Source organism: Anser brachyrhynchus, assembly GCF_964034855.1.
Source record: "Anser brachyrhynchus genome assembly, chromosome: 9".
Lineage (NCBI taxonomy): Eukaryota > Metazoa > Chordata > Aves > Anseriformes > Anatidae > Anser > Anser brachyrhynchus.
The window spans coordinates 23,942,512-23,949,393 of NC_137703.1; the positions used below are offsets into that span (position 1 = coordinate 23,942,512).

The window sequence follows — 6,882 nt, forward strand, 5'->3', positions numbered from 1 at the left end:
TGGGAGAATAAAAAAAAAAAAAAAAAAAAAGAGTTCCAGAAAGATCTTTTGTCTTTTGTTTCCTGAGCATTTTATTTCTGTTGAAGTACTATTTCTAATATTAAGCCTCAGACACCTTCTGGATCCATCCAATATAAACTCACGCTTTGAAGGAAGACAGCTAGTTTGGCATACATACTGATTGTCTTTATCACCACAGTCTAGATAAAATTTAGAAGCTGGAAACAGTTCTGTCTAGCAGTCATAATTCTGTCTGCATTTATCTGGCACCATGTTCCCTTGCTCTTTCTTTTGATTCATTCTGCATTTTCTTCTCCAAATATTTTCTTTGACTGAGTACCTATAGTACGAATGCCTGGCATGCTGAGTAATTCTAATTCTGGTCACTCATGGGAGTAGGTGTTGAGGCTGTCCAATACTTTTCAGCATCAAGTCCAAAAGACAGAACTGGTACAGATTGTAAAACCATCATAGCAACAGCAATCCAATCCTCTATGAAAAGCTGTCTCGAAGAAAACTCCCTGCTAAAATCTGTGTATGGCAGGGAGAAAGGCTCAAAGTTTTCCTTGGACAGATACTGCAGAGCAGTCCAGATAAAGCAAGCCCAAAAGGGAAAAAATAATAATAATATCAGAGCTGAATGGACTCAGTATTAGGCTTTTACTTTGAAACCAGAGTTTAATTCTGAAATAGCTATAAGTGTAACAAGCTTGGTGGTCTCTCCTCGGTCCCTGGCGGTTAGGGGAATCCACAGCACAAAACCACCACACAGCATCTGACACAATTGGCAGTCATGGTGTAAGAGAGGCCCCGGACTGATCCTTCACAGCTGCAGCGCATCTTCACCGTGACAGAATAGCAAAGAAAGATGTGTGCTCTGATCAAACGGACTTGGCGTGTGGAAAACCAGCTCGGTCCACACCAAGTAAATGTAATGGCTGACCCAGCATCAGCTCAAACAGCTCTCACAGTCTTTAACATTACCATTCCTCAATGAACTGCCTTGGTGAGCATCTGTATGTTTTCAGAAATTCCATAATAACCTATGGAGAGTGATAAATACAGCAAGTGTACTGGCCTCACACAGGAACTGCTCGGACAGAGGCTGAGTCTCGTGCACCCTTCAAACTGTATTACAGCATGAGTAGAGCTAAACTGGGACGGAGGCAGGAAAGGACAACAGCAGAAGGAGATGCAGCCAGGAGCTGCATTCTTCATCTTCACGACTGATACTTTGCAATTTTTGTAATGGGTTTCAGTGATGAGCTTAAAGAGATCTGTTAATGAATTACTTGAGTCACAAAATGTTCTTGTGGCATAGAAGGATTAAACTGATCTACAAGCGAGTAAACTTGGAGGCTGGGAGAAAGCCCACGAGCCAGCCAAATGTGCAGCCCATCAGGGAGCAGTGGGGACACCTGGAGGTGTGGGATAGCTCCCAGCCCGCGATGCCCACTGCAGGGCACACACACTGCAGGGCCACCAGGAGAAGGCTTCCCTCTTCCCTTCCACACCTCTTCTGCTCATCTGTTCCCCTCAGGTCATGTGAAGTTCCAGCTTTTTGTTTTGATTAGTTGTAAAACAGAATAAGTTAAGCTTACTACCACTGAGTGTAGTGAAAGTGGCACAAAACCTTAAGTTGTCCATCAATGACCCCTTAAATATGTGGATGGTATAAGAGAAAATCTAACCCAGTCTAGCTCAATGGCCACACCAGACAGTTATCAAAGTCAGCAATCATCAAAATCTAATAGTGGAATACTGGTTATCAGGAAAAATAAACCATTTTATGATTTGCCTTTATCACAAGAATATGTCTTATAAAATAGGCACCAAACGTCATTTGTTTCTACTTAAATTGTACGCTGTGTGCTTCCTTTTTCTGAATAAAATGTCCATTAAATATTTATGGAATGGCATGAGTCAGAGGAAGTTTACACAAGATTCATGTGCAGTGTGCAGTAAAGCACTATTGTTTTAAAGTCACCAGCTTGGGAAGGCTATCAGCCCTTTAAGAATGACGTGGAAAGCCACGAAGAAAAAAAAAAAAAAAAGAAAAAAAGATTTTAGCCATGACTTGCCCTCTGTATCTGCTCAGAGTAATTGCACAACTGAAGTTTTTTATTCTGTGAGCAATCAGGAACCACAGAAATGTGGGTGAAAGCAATAGCTTAATGCTATTCAATTATGGTGTATGCACAGTCATTGAAGGATCAGCTCTGAAAATTCTTCTAATCGTTCAAGGCAACTGGGAGCCAAGGAACTGGGAGCCAAGGGAACGAAAGAGGAACAGACAGAATTTTTCAGCACTTAATCTGAATGCGCAGGTCCTCACAGAAGAAGAGCAATTTAAACATCTGTTACTCTGTGCTACAGTTTCCATCTTAAGAGATCAGCGTCATAAATTTCTTCAGGAATGGAGTCTGTGTTGTCACTCAGTAGTTGGTTTGAGCCATAGATAATCAGTCTAAATCAGTGCTGTAAGCATCACTTAGTTCTAATTCAGATAGAAATAATGCAGCTCAAGTATAATTTGATTTACAGCTGACAGTCACCTTGGGAAGTGCCTTCTAGAAGAAGGCATTTCAGAAAGTCCTTGAGGGAGTACTGGGGATAAACATATGCTGAGAGTATTGCAAGGGAATTCCTATTGGTAAGAGGTAGTAAGGTCAAAGCAAAAAATGGTGGGGTTTTGTTGGTTGGTTGTTTTTTGGGTTGTTTGTTTTGTTTAGTTTTGTAGAAAGACTCTCAATTCAGAGGCTGCACATGGAGAAACTAGTATGACCACGTAGTAACTCCCTAGCAGTTTAGTTGTATGAAACTGACCCTATTACTGATAAAAATGTAGTTTGAAGACAATGGCTACTATTTACATCTTCTCCATAGCCAAGAAGCCACGTGGCCAGAGGGACAGCTGCTTCACTGTCACCCCCCTGGGGGCCGATGGAGCTGCTGTCTGCGCACTTTTTTTTAAGTCTGTGTTAAATATCTAACTTCACTTGAAATGACCTTTCACAGATGACCTTTAGGCCCTAAATTTGAAAAGATTATCAAAGGAAAAAAAATTCTAAGGAAAAAAATGCTGAGAATTGTTTAAAACGTCTCTTGCTTTATCTTTCAGACAATACCCCTGCGCTAACATTGTTTATCTGCTTTGCTGAACCACGGACTCACCAGCAATGCGGCAATTCAGCAGCAAGTTCATTTCTGCCTTCCTTAAAGATGGGGTTTTTTGAGCTTAGCAGGGCAGAAATAGAGCCTCATTCTACTTCAGGAGCAAACCAGAAAAGGCCGCTCATTTCACATGCATCAGATGCAGGCTGGTTTTGACTGACACTATTAATATTGTGCAGATCTAGGCATTTTGTCTCCCCTGTTGGGAGTATTACAGATGTACCACTGGATGATTTCTAACAGCTACTTTAGCTTAGCTCTCTGGTTAATTGTAGCACATGATCAAAAAGTGGGGGGGGGGGGGGGAGTTAAAACTAAATCAAGAGCACACCACAATATGACAGCAAATCTTGGACATACCTTACCTTCTCTGTACCATGTGGGAATACCTTAACCATAAAGGGTATCTGACACAAGTTTTGTATGTTGAAGCCAAAGATGGGTGACCTAGGAGGTACTGAAATGAAGGATGCATTATATCGATTCTGATTGCTCATGTCCACCCAACAAAATATCTGCTTATGCCTTAATTTTAACACTTTTAATTTCTTATCATATGCAAAAGAAAGCACTGAGCAGGCAGTCCTTGCAAGTCCCATTCCATAGAGCTATCCCAGCCAGGAACCAGCATTATCATGCTCACATTCGCCCAAGCCCAAATCTCCCCAAGTGACCCCTGGGACAAACTTACACTACCCTGTTATATATAGAAATGTTAGTTCCTTCCCTTTTAAGCTTATTTATTTATGTATTTATTTTTAAATAACCAACCCTGTCCAGTCCCCATGGGGATGTAACTCAGGGGCAGCTACATCTCACTGCTGAGAGCCATGTAGTATTTTGGGTGCTGGAACCAGGGGGAGAGCAGCCAGGATGGGGGCTGATTGCTCCATGTGCTCTGCCTCAGGTCATGGGAGGTGATCAGGGAGCAGAGGGAAGGAGGCAGCTTTGGCCTGATCTAGTAGCTTGCCTGTGTTAGAGAATCAATCAAAACTCTTTATATAAAGGAGCTGAGGAGATGGAGGATTGTGTTTCTTGATTCTTGATGCTTGTGTTTCTGGGGTTCAATACCTACAAATACTCTGGTGATTTATTACAGAAGCCTCCAAATTCTCAAGTTGTTTAAGGTTTTGCGTGTTTTCCTCTTACTCATGTTGCCTTTTCTGTCTGACGTTCTGTTTTTCAGTATTTCTGTTACAGCGTTCCAGACATCGCCCAGAAATTGTAGTGTCTCACTCAGGAGTTATGTAAGAGTTGCACTAGATATTCCTGATATTTCCCACTGTTTACGAAGCAGACTTGTTTTCTCTTAATGTTTTCCAGTATACAACTGTCAGTTTACAAATGAGCACTGGCTGAGTCATTCGTGCCGAGCCATCTTCTTTCCACTCATTGTTTCCTTGTCCCAGATGACAGGGAGCACACGGCAAGAACAATAAATAATACCAGAAAGGGTGGATAATCTCCTCTTGTAAAAGGATGTTGTTTTGACTTGATGGAAAAGGTTATGAGGGTTTTGCAACGCTAATGATGAGTCTTATAATCTAGAAGTGTTGATGCTGGATTTTTTTTCCCTTTTGCTGTTTATTTTTCTTGAAATTTCCAATGCTTTATTACTAGGAGTTAAATCTTTCACCACAGTAAACTAACATGGGCTTCCCTAACTTTATACTGAATTACATGTGCTGAGGCTCTGTATCTGCAGCTTTGTATTTCAAAGGGGTGCCAGGACTTAGCAAAGTTTAAAACTGGCAAAAAGCTATTTTGGTTTTGCTTCCTGCTTCCTAACCTCAAGGTGTGATAAAGCCTACTCATACATTAGAACGTTATTTTTCTAAATCTCATGGTTTTAGTTGGATAAGCAGGCAATCAATCTGACTGGATACTGACTAGTGAAGTCCCATCATTGCAGCATCAATGTCGATGGCAAGAATGGTAACCCGTAAGGGTTAGTAGAAATCTGGACTTGATAAACATTTTTATATGAGACTTGTAAGGCTTAAAAATCTGTGTGAGCTCCTCAGCAGTGCTAGATGAAAGCCCTCCATGCAAAACACCTCCTGTATTAGCAGGAAAGATTTTGAAACATAGCAGTATTACCCCTCCCATGGCCTGTGGTACTATCCAGAGGCTCCTGGACAGGTGTGAGCCCCATGTCCACCCATAACATCTCACAGGGCTGATGGGAGGCTGCTCAGTGAGACACAAATCCGTGTTTTGCAGCAGCAGGGGCACGGTGTGCAGGAAGGGCAGCTGGGAGGAACGAGGCAAGGGGCTGAGAAGGGGCTGGCAGAGGGTGGGTGCTGCTGGGCAGGTGGATGTGGCTGCGGTCACCCCGGGTGAGGATGGCTCCCACAGGGTTACATCCCTCAGCACACCCCTTGCCAGTCCTGGCACAGCCCCTTTATAATGCATGTGCTTGGAAAAGGGGCCAGGTGACACACAGGGGAAGAAATGCAGGTTATGTGGAGTATTCTCTTTGTGTCAGTATTTCCTAGCACATGCTATTAAGGCAAGTGGATCTGTTTCTCACATATCACAGCTCTCCCTCTAAAAGTTTGAAGTGATGAACAATAATATTCTTATGCAATGCTTTTACAGGCTGTGAAAGAAGCTTCAGTCCAAAAAGTCAGCGTGTTAATCTGCTTTCAGGGAGCTCTCCTCTCAATTCTTGTGCATCTCTAATAGGCATAGTGATGATGCAGTACCAAAAACACTACTCTGCCCTTTTGGCGATGGATGTTAACAGTCATAAATAATCACTGACTCCATGCTAAGTAAGAGGAGCTTATTCCTTTGCAGTCCCGATAATATGTCACACCATGATCCATCACTGTGTCTCATGAAAATGAATTGGTCTTTTATCTTTTCATTCCTGCACATTAACAGCCATTTGCATTTTCCTCCGATGAATTTTATAAAATGTTCAGTGACAGATTCTTTACAGAAATGGCTTCAGATTTTCCAGGGCACAATGGAGGAGGACAGATGTCACACAGAGGGCTTCACTCGCTCTGTGATGCCTTCTGGCTTGCAGAGAACTGAAAATGTTTTTATTCTAAAGGCTCTGCTTTGAAAGGGCTGTTTCACCTCCTGAGTTGCTAGTGAAATAACTACACTTATGCCAAATTGAGACACACTAAAAAGTGACATGGAACAGCTGTGTTTGACATTATGGCTTCCACTTACAAAAGGGTTTCCTTCTCAATGCCTAGGAATTTGCATAGAATAAACAAAGTTGTGATTTCGCATGTTTGAGAGCTCCAGCATCCTTGCCTGATACACATTTTCTCACAGTCTGCTCAGAGCCTGCACCTAAATCCTAGATAGAAATATATATAGCAATTAATGTTATTCTCTCAATATTTGTTTCTAAGCTGGTGGCCAAACATTTGAACATAAATGAAAACAGTCCAGGCTCACTGAACATTCACTCCACCTGACTGCTCTGTTTAGTTAGCATTTGGTTTTGTTTTGGTTCATTTTCAAGAACCTTTGGATGACTTAATATGATTTTTTTATTATTATTATTTAATCAGAAGAAATAAACTAGCTCCAGATTAGATTTGCACAAATGTAACAGTATTAATGAAGTGTTTCCTTCTACTGTGACAAAAGTGAGCTCGGCGTCATGCTCAGCACTTTCCAAGTCATACAGAACTGCCGTAGGGAGGGAAAGGAACCTGCACTCTGAGCCCTGTGCCATTA

The 6,882-nt window shown here is 41.9% G+C and overlaps 1 long non-coding RNA gene across 2 annotated transcripts in view; it reads left to right on the forward strand.

Annotated features, from left to right (window-relative positions):
* LOC308199612 overlaps positions 1 to 6,882 on the forward strand; it is a 289,413-nt gene that overhangs the window by 264,715 nt on the left and 17,816 nt on the right. The gene's annotated exons all lie outside the window — the stretch shown is intronic.